This window comes from Triticum dicoccoides, chromosome 7B (assembly GCF_002162155.2).
Source record: "Triticum dicoccoides isolate Atlit2015 ecotype Zavitan chromosome 7B, WEW_v2.0, whole genome shotgun sequence".
NCBI classification, from domain to species: Eukaryota; Viridiplantae; Streptophyta; class Magnoliopsida; order Poales; family Poaceae; genus Triticum; species Triticum dicoccoides.
Window position 1 is genome coordinate 52721360 of NC_041393.1, and position 10003 is coordinate 52731362.

A 10003-nucleotide genomic window follows, 5' to 3' on the forward strand; every position below is an offset into this window, starting at 1 on the left:
CTGTTAAAAACCAAATCATTTCTGTAGTTCCATACTGCCCATAACAAGGCACACACGCCAACACGAATGTGTCTTGCTACATCCAGGTTCACCCCATCAAGCCATGTTCCAAATAACATATTGATAGAGGTGGGTGGAGTAATATTAAAAGCAATATGAATCGAACGCCAAAGAATCTTAGCCAGCGGACAATCTAGAAAGAGGTGCCTGATAGTTTCGTTACAATCACAAAAACTACACCTAGCAGAACCCATCCAATTGCGTTTTGCCAGATTATCCTTTGTCAAAATGACTTGTTTATGCACAAACCACATAAACACTTTGATTCGCAAAGGTACCTTAACTTTCCAGACGTGCTTCGAGCAAGGAATGACACTAGTGTTTATGACATCCAGATACATGGATTTGACCGAGAACCTGCCGTCCTTAGTCAGTTTCCAAAACAGTCTATCTGGCTACTGAGACAGCTGGACATCCATCAGCCTTCGTACAAGATGAAGCCATGCCTCCCAACGATCGCCTACTAGCGTCCTCCGGAAGCTAATATTGAGAGGCGTGGACTGTAAGACAGTTGCAACGTATGCTTCTCGACGTTGAACAATGTTATACAGAGTAGGATATTGAAGTGCCAGAGGCGTCTCCCCTAGCCACGTATCCTCCCAGAACCTCGTACTAGCCCCATCACCGACTAAGATTTTTACCCTGTTAAAGAAGAGGGGCTTGACTCTCATCAACCCTTTCCAAAACGGTGAATCAGTCGGGCGCACAGTCACCTGAGCCAAAGTTTTTGACTGAAGATACTTATTACGCAGAATCTGAGCCCAAGTAGCCTCTGTCTCGGACGAAAGTTTAAAAAGCCACTTGCTAAGGAGACATCTATTCTTGATCTCTAGATTTCCAATGCCTAGACCGCCTTGGTCCTTCGGCCTACAGATGATATCCCATTTGGCAAGCTTATACTTTCGTTTCAACTCATCATTCTGCCAAAAGAATCGGGATCGATAAAAGTCTAACCTCTTCCTGACTCCCACCGGGACCTCAAAAAAGGATAAAAGAAACATGGGCATACTGGTGAGGACCGAATTAATCAGAATTAATCGACCTCCATATGACATGAGCTTCCCTTTCCAACAACTTAGTTTCTTTTCAAAACGATCCTCAATGCACTTCCACTCCTTGTTCGTCAGCTTACGATGATGAATGGGTATACCTAAGTATGTAAACGGTAGCGAACCCAACTCACATCTGAACAATTGCTTATACGCCTCCTGGTCCTCACTAGCTCTTCCAAAGCAAAACAGTTCGCTCTTATGGAAGTTAATCTTGAGTCCAGACAATTGTTCAAATAAGCACAACACAAGCTTCATGTTCCTTGCTTTCGCCACGTCATGCTCCATAAAGATGATAGTATCATCAGCATACTGCAAAATGGATATACCACCATCAACTAGGTGCGGAACCAAGCCCGAAACCTGCCCCGCATCCTTAGCCCGACCTATTAAAATAGATAGCATATCAGCCACTATGTTGAATAGAATCGGTGACATGGGATCACCCTGCCTTAGTCCTTTGTGTGTCTGGAAATAGTGACCTATATCATCATTCACTTTAATCCCTACACTCCCTTTTTGCGTAAAGGACTCGATCTGGTCTCGCCAGGCCTTGTCAAATCCTTTCATACGCAACACCTGTTGAAGGAAAGGCCATTTAACTTTATCGTATGCTTTTTCAAAATCCACTTTAAAAACCACACCATCAAGTTTTTTTGAGTGGATTTCATGGAGCGTTTCATGCAAGACGACCACCCCTTCAAGGATATTTCTATCCGGCATGAAAGCGGTCTGGGACGGTTGCACAACTGAATGCGCAATCTGCATGAGTCGGTTCGTCCCAACCTTGGTGAAAATTTTGAAACTGACATTAAGCAAACATATGGGTCTGAACTGCTCAATGTGAATAGCCTCTGTCTTCTTAGGAAGAAGAGTTATCGTTCCAAATTTGAGCTTGAACAAATGAAGCTGACCAGTGAACAACTCATGAAACATCGGCAACAGGTCACCTTTAATAAAATGCCAACACTTTTTGTAGAACTCCGCCGGAAACCCATCTGGTCCTGGCGCTTTATTGTTTTTCATTTGTGCAATGGCCTCAAACACCTCCTTCTCCGTGAAAGGAGCAGTCAAAATCTCATTCTCTTCCGTCTCAAGTTGGGGAACATCCTTAACTCTTGACTCATCCAAGGACACAAAACTCTCATCCGGAGGGCCAAACAACTGCTTATAATAGTTGGTAATGTAAACTTTCAGGTTTTCCTGACCAACTATCGTCCCTTCATCTTGTTCTAATTGAAAAATTCTCTTCTGACGATGCTTTCCATTAGCAATCATATGAAAGAATTGAGTGTTATCCTCTCCTTGGACAACCTTACGAACCTTAGCTCTCAAAGCCCATTTCAATTCCTCCTCGCGGAGAAGCTCTTTCAGCCTTAACTCGGCCTCCACTTTAGACTCCAACTCGCTGGTATCTAAAATAGAGGTTTCAACTTTTAACTCAAGGGAATGAATAATCATAAGGAGCCTTTCCTTCTCCGCCTTATAAATTCCATTCGTATGCTTAGCCCATCCACGAAGGAACCTTCGCAGATGACGAATCTTGCATTGCCACCGCTCAATGGGTGACCTTCCCCCCGAGTCTTTAGCCCACTCTCTAGCTAACAACTCAATGAAACCTTCTCTTTCAAACCAAGCAAGTTCGAAGGAGAAAATATTCTTATTACCCATATGAGTTTGAGCCCCTGAGTCGACTAGTAGCGGTGTGTGATCCGAGATACCTCGTGTCAATGCCTGCACCGTTACAAGAGGAAACTTCTGTTCCCAATCGACGCTCGCCAAAACACGATCAAGCTTCTCAAAAGTCGGAACCGGTAGCGAGTTTGCCCAAGTGAATTTCCTACCCGAAAGCTCTATCTCTCTGAGATCCAAGCTTTCTATGATAGTATTGAACATAAACGACCATCTGCCGTCAAAGTTGTCATTATTCTTTTCCTCCTTTCTTCGAATAATGTTGAAATCACCCCCCACTAAGACGGGTAGTTGCTCATTACCGCAAACACGGACCAAATCAGCCAAGAAATCTGGTTTGAGTTCAGGTTGCGCAGCCCCATAGACTGCCACCAAAGCTCAATCAAAACCATCTGCTTTAGTTCTTACCCGAAACTTGACCGCAAACTCACCCAACACTACACTCCGAACCTCCAACGTTTCGCACTTAACCCCGAGTAAAACCCCACCGGATCTTCCTCGAGGTGGGAGGCAGTGCCAGTCAAAATCTACCCCCCAGATAAGGTACTAAGAAATTGTGGGGAAAAATTACCTCGTCCAGTCTCGGATAAAGCAATAAAATCTAAATGATGTTCAAGAGAAGCCTTTGCTAGAAACCGTCTTTTAGCCAAGTCTTTAAGACCTCTGCTGTTCCAAAAGATGCCTCTCATATTTCATCATGAAATTTTTTGGAGGTACGGATCCTAGCACTTCTATGCACATCCGACACTGGGTAAACCTTCCGTTTCCAGGTCCTCTTAGGCTTAACGCAAACATCAGAAGGTTCGGCACGCTCGGAATGAGCCTCTATGGCCAAAGACTCAACTTCGAGGTTAGTAGTATTCGGAGAGGGATACTCATCCTCCTCCTCCGTCTCCTGTACCGCAGGGTCAAGATCAGCACACAAGCCATCAAGAACCCTAACCCCAAGCGCATCAATCTCTGACTCATTCATCGGTCTAACTGCAGCTATGTTACGAATCAAATCTAACGCTCGTTCAGCTTCCAAATCTAGCATATCGTTAACAGACTTAGAAATCTAGATCATTATTACCAAGAGATACTCCTAATTGGTTGGCATTTTGCACAATCTCATCATTGGTAAAATGCATAATAGAATTAGACTTGTTAACAGACATACCAGTAGAAAGCTCGACGTCCCGCAACTTGGCCGCCCTCAACGCGCACCTGAGCTGCATGTCATCAACATCCGGGTGCTCCTGCAGTCTCCTGCTGACCCGTCTCCCTGTAGAGACAGGATCCGGGATCCCACCGAAAGCGATGACCTCCTCGCGAGAAGCAGCGCTGGGGAAAGAGCCTCCTGCCCGTCCCCCAGCAGTGGTGACCAGTGCCGGGGCCACCGGAGCAACATCCAAAGACGATGAGAGCTCCCAGGGCCTATCGACGGCCATCCCGCCGATGCCCGAGCCCGGTGAACTCGTCCTAGCGCGATCCAGGGAATCCGGTGCCGCAGCGACCATACCAGCCTGCCCGCCCTCCAAAGCAGCAGAAGGGGAAACGACGGCCTCCTGCGCGCCCGTTCCCCCGCAAGCCGACGACCTCACCAAAGGGGCCACGCCGCCCCTCGGCACCGCCAGCGTCAAAGACCCGGAGGGCCGAGCCTCCTGCTTGACAACTCCCCCCGCGACCATCGGCTCGACCACCACAGCCATAGCCGAGGGAGAAACAGGAACCGAGGGCGGGACCTCCTGCCCCGCAGCACCTTCGTCCTCAACAGACCTCGCCACACGCAAACTGAGCACCGGGCTCGCAGAATCAACCCTGTCACACGACAACCTCGGCGGCACCGAGAACGCCCCAATAGAACCCAGCTGAAGATTGGTAGTCGGAACTGTGCTAGACGGCCCAACAGGGGCGAGTCAGCATTATCCGACGGCCCCGACGGTCCCATAGCCTTGTCATCATTACTCTTTGCAATATCATCCTGGTTCCCCGAACCCCCTCCTCCCTCAGAAGTATCCATGGGATTATCATCCTCAAACTCATTGAAAAGATCAGGATCCTCATACTCAACATTCAACTGATATAAAACACCTGCGTAAGTCCAAGGCACCATGTCTGGCAAGAACTGAATATTGGCGACACTGACCAGCAGCCGTGCCACCCCATGAGCCCAAGTGAACTGCATATCCACCTACTCAGTCCTGCCAATCAAAGACCCCAGACTCCAGGTCACCAAGAAGCTATCCAAAGGAGCAGACGGGGCACCAAAGAAACGAACCCAAATCTGATTTAAAGGCGTGCCCTGTGGCTCTTCCTTTTTCCACTCATCGAATTCCAGCACAAAACTAGTACCTGTGACCCTGCTCATACCGAACTTGAGAATCCTCATCTGATCCTCCTTAGACGGGAAATCCACTTTATATGAGTTATCTGAGAGCTTAAGTAAGGACCACTAAATATTACCCGGAGCGAGCTCTCTCAACTGTTGAATGATCTATGCTTCGGTCAACGGCCCGTGAACCACCTTCACCACACCGGGGAAGGATATTTCCACTATGGGCGCAGAAGGCTCCGCAGACGGAGACTCAAAAAACATCAACTCCGAACAACACACTCCGTAAATCTGAACGGATGGTTTAGGCCCCAACATAAGAGGACAGTCGGCCGCAGTGTGTTTAGGCTTCCGGCACAGATCACATAACTCCGCAGTACACCGAACCAAAAAGTGACCCGGTTCCCCACACCGGAAACAAGTGAGCTTCTTCTTCTTAGCCGCCCACTTAGACAACTTGTCACTCTCGGCCTTGTCCGAACCATGCTCAGAAGCAGAATCGCCAGTCTGCATAGGCTTAGGCAGCGAAACTGCAGCCAATGCCTGCACCGTCTCCACCGCCACCTGGGGTAAATCCGATGCACCCTCCGCTACCTCCGTGACTGTAGCAGTCCTTGCATACCGAGGCTGGTGTTGCCTCCGGTTCCCGCCCCGACCTCCATGAAAGTGTCCTCGGAAAGCACGGTTGTTAGGACCGGGCGCGCCCTCGACGAAATTTCCGGTCGGTCCTTGGAACCCCCGGTTATCATTGCCATTGTCCACCCAAGCATAACCACGGCCCCCTCCGGTTGAGGAAGAACCCCGGTGCAAACCAGCGCCATAAGCGTCATTTCCGTCATCACCCCACTAACGGCGCGGGGGGTTACGGTCATCTCCCGCCAACGCACCCGTCCCAAGGCCGGTGGAACCCTGACCGACAACGCCTGGGCCTCCCGCCATCTGCCTCGGCCATGGACGTTGTGCCGGCGGCGTTTCTGTCCTAGCAGTCGGCGCCGGTGCAGCCCGCGGCCCGGAGACAGGTGCTAATGGCGGAGGCATCGGCCCCTGAGGCGGAGCAGGCGCCCTAGGCGCGAATGGGGCCATCGCCCCAGCCGGAGTCGGAGACGGCGCCCATTGCGGAGGCGGCGCTGTCCCCCTGGGCGGAGGCGGAGCTGTCCCCCTGGGTGGCCTCAAGGCTGGAATAAATGTGGTTAGCGATTATTTAGTAAATTTGCAATAACTGAAGGTAGAATAGTACTCCCTCCGTCTAGGTGTGTAAGTCATCTTATGAAAACCAAATAATCCCAAAACAATTAGGCGCGGTGCATTAACTTCTACCTCGTTTCTTGTTTCTTGACATATCAACCAATAAGAAATGAGGGAAGACGGTCATCTCACGGTTGATTGTAGGAATCGTTCTAAGCCTCCTGCCTTCGTTCATTATGGCATTGGCCTGCCTGGGTGCTCTTTCTTCGCTTTAGACAAGGAGGTCCCTGCTGCTGCTCCTATTCCTGCGCTCTCCAATGCTGGCATCATTTCTGTTCAGGCCAAACGCATCACGCCCCAGGTTCTGCTTGATGAGCTTCGTTTGTGGGACGAGGGGGGATAGGACTGGCAGATTCGCCAGCTCTCAGACTTTGAGTTTGCTGCGACATTTCCCTTCAAAGAAAGCCTCCGCATGATTTCCTCCTGCACTAGTTTCACGCTCCCCCTGAATCAACTGGTTGTCTCGGTCAAGGCTGCTTCAAATGGTTCCAAGGCTATCTCCTCTCTGTCTGAGGGTTGGGTCCTAATTGACGATGTTCCTCCTGTCGTTCGTTCCACGGAGTTTCTGATGGCGGTCGGGGTGCTGATCGGCAAGCCTATCGAGGTCGACCTGGAGTCTTTGGCCGTTCTTGGGCCCGTTCGCCTGCGGGTTTGGTGTGTGGATCCCTGTGTATCCGAGGCTCCTTGGACGTCTTCCCTTCTGCTGGTGGTTTTCGGCTTTCGGTTAGGGTGGAGGGCACCTCGGGCTCGGTGTCGCCTCCTCCTCCTCTCCCGCCACCGGCCTTTGGCAATGATGATAAGAGTGCAGATGGGGACGGGGGTCCCGATGATTCCATGCATGGCAATGACCACCGTTTCACTCAGTCAGAATGGGACGGGCTCTCCCCTCAAGATCAGGACATGTTGAAGGAGAATGTGCCGAACGGCGGGGGGCTAACGACTCGTTGCCGGACTCGGGTGCTGGGGCTGCTTCTGGTGGGGCTAAGGGCACACCTTTTTCGGCGGTGTGCTCTAACCTCCCGGCTCGCCCTGCCTCCCCATCCCTCTCTGGCATTGAAGACCTGCCCCCGGCTGGCCTTGTGGCATCCAAGGAGAAGAAGAAATCGTCGGTCAAGAAATTTTCTGCCAAAAGCAGGGCGTCGGGGGAATCAAGGCAATCTATGGCTGGGCTCTGTCGCAGGCTCGATGCTGATTTGGGGACGGCCTCGGGCCCGTCTTCTGCTGCGGCTTCTCCCGCTCGGCCTCGTCCTGTGTCGGTGCACTCTCCCGCTTCCACGGCGCGTAAGATTGGTCGCATCTCCAACAGTGGTGAGCGGGTGGCCGATCGGGCTACCCGGCGCGCTGCAGCTAGGGATCTTCCTCCTCCAGGTTCGCTCCCAGCCCCTTCCTCTCCTACCCCTGTTGTTCTTTCTCCTGTTCGGTTAGTGCTCCCATCTCAATCTGATGATCTTGCTTAGTATTTTAAAAGATGCATGTGGGCATTTGTTTAGACACTAGTTTTGGTTCTCCCTCTGCCTTGCTTGGTGTGATTAGGGCGAATGAAATTGCGCAGGCTGATATTGCTAAAGCCAAGGAGGCTGGGATGGGTCCGTGTGCCCCATTGGTTGTGGCCGGTGAGGGCGAGAGGGGAGCTGATAGGAGTCAGTCTTCCCTGGATGTGTCTAAGCGTGGGGCTGGGAAACGTGCTAAATCCTGCATGGCCCTGAGCAGGTCGAGCCTTAGAATTAAAAACATCTCCTTTCGATGAAAGCTTTATTCTGGAATATTAGAGGTTTCGGTGCTAGGGGGCGCAGGGACCAGCTTAAAGATTTAGTTCGTGCTGAAAATATTGATTTCATTGGCCTTGTCGAAACTCTCAAACCTTCCTTTTCCCCTAATGAACTTTCAACCGTGGCTGGGATAGACAGATTCAATTGGAATTTTGTTGCTTCTGATGGTCACTCAAGTGGTATTTTGCTGGGCTCCAAAAAAGATGTTTTCGATTTTGTTGCCTTTGACCATGGCATTTTTTGGGCTAGCACGGTGGTTTCTCATCGATCCCTTAACTCCTTACTTGAAATTATGGTGGTTTATGGCCCGGTGATCACTCTATGTCTTACAATTTCTTGGATGAACTGCATAATAAGATCGACTCTTGTCAGGTGCCTCTCCTAATCGGGGGAGATTTTAATTTGCTTTGATACCCTTCGGATTAGAGTTCTTCTAATTTCTCTTGGCCTCTGGCCGATGCTTTTAACGCTTTCATTAGGGACACGGTGATCCATGAAGTCCCTAGGGTCGGGGCCCGTTTCACCTGGACGAATCGCCAATCCTCTCCCATCCGTTTGGTCCTCGATAGTGTTTTCCTATGTCCTAGCTGGGATTCGTTATTCCCCTGGGCTACTCTTAGAGCCTTGTCCATTGTTGGCTCCGATCACTCCCCCCTGATTCTAGATGACGGTACTCGTTTGGTTTCCTTCCCGTGATTCCAGTTTGATGCTTCGTGGCTGTATGTGGAGGGTTTCGTTGACATGATGGCGCTTAAGATCTCGTCTTTTCTAGCTTCTAATCGGCGTTCCTTTGGCCCCATGGATGATTGTCATCAATGTTCCTACTTTCTCCGTAGATTCCTCAGAGGCTGGTCTAAAAATCACTATGCTGAGTCTAGGCGGGACAAGGTTAGTCTGGCCGCTCAAATTGCGGTGCTTGATGCTTGTGTGGATACTATAGGCCTTTCTGAGGCTGAATGGCAGTCTCGGTACAGTCTCGAAGAGGCTTTGTTGGGTATTCACCGTCGGGAGGAGGTGTATTGGTAACAAATAGGCACTATTAACTAGACCTTAAAGGGTAATTCGCCCACGGCCTACTTCTTTGCCATCACAAACGGCAGACGGCGGAGATGCCTAATCGACAGTCTCCTGGTTGAGGGCGTCCGGATCTCGGATCAATCGGTGATCATGCGGCATGTGGTTAACTTCTACTCTACCCTTCTTTCTGCTAAACCAGACTTGGGGTTTAGGTTGGTGTCGTCCTTCTGGTCGTCCCTCTAACAGGTCTCGCGCGATGAAAATGATAGTTTGTTGATTCCTCTATCTGAAAAGGAGATTTTCGATGTGATTCGTTTTGCCAATCCCAATGCGGCCTCTGAGCCTGATGGTTTTTCCATCCCCTTCTTCAGATAATTCTGGCCTCAGTTAAAAGGTCTCATCTTGGCTATTATTCAAGGGTTTTGGCTGGGAACTGTTGACATTTCTAGACTGAATTACGTGGTGCTTACTCTCATCCCTAAGATCAAAGGAGCTAACTTGATTTCCCAATTTACGCCCATTGCTCTAATCAATAACTTCGCGAAGATTCCGGCTAAGGCACTACAAGAAATATGTCAACTTGTGACCTTTTGTCAGTGACCCTGGAAGAATTGGTCATAGATTTATGACCATTTCAGACCAATTGGTCAAAAGCTGTTCGGGGGGCTCCAAACCCTAAACCATTGTGACCATTTTGGTCAGAAAGGTCGTAATTTCCTTACACGAAATGGTCACAAAGCAAACAGTGCTAGTCCGCTGCCTTATTTCTAGTTGTTAATGACCAATATAGATGGTCATAGCCTTGTATATTGTGGTGGGTTGTGATGACTAGGCGCCATCTCATCAGTTTTGCCTAT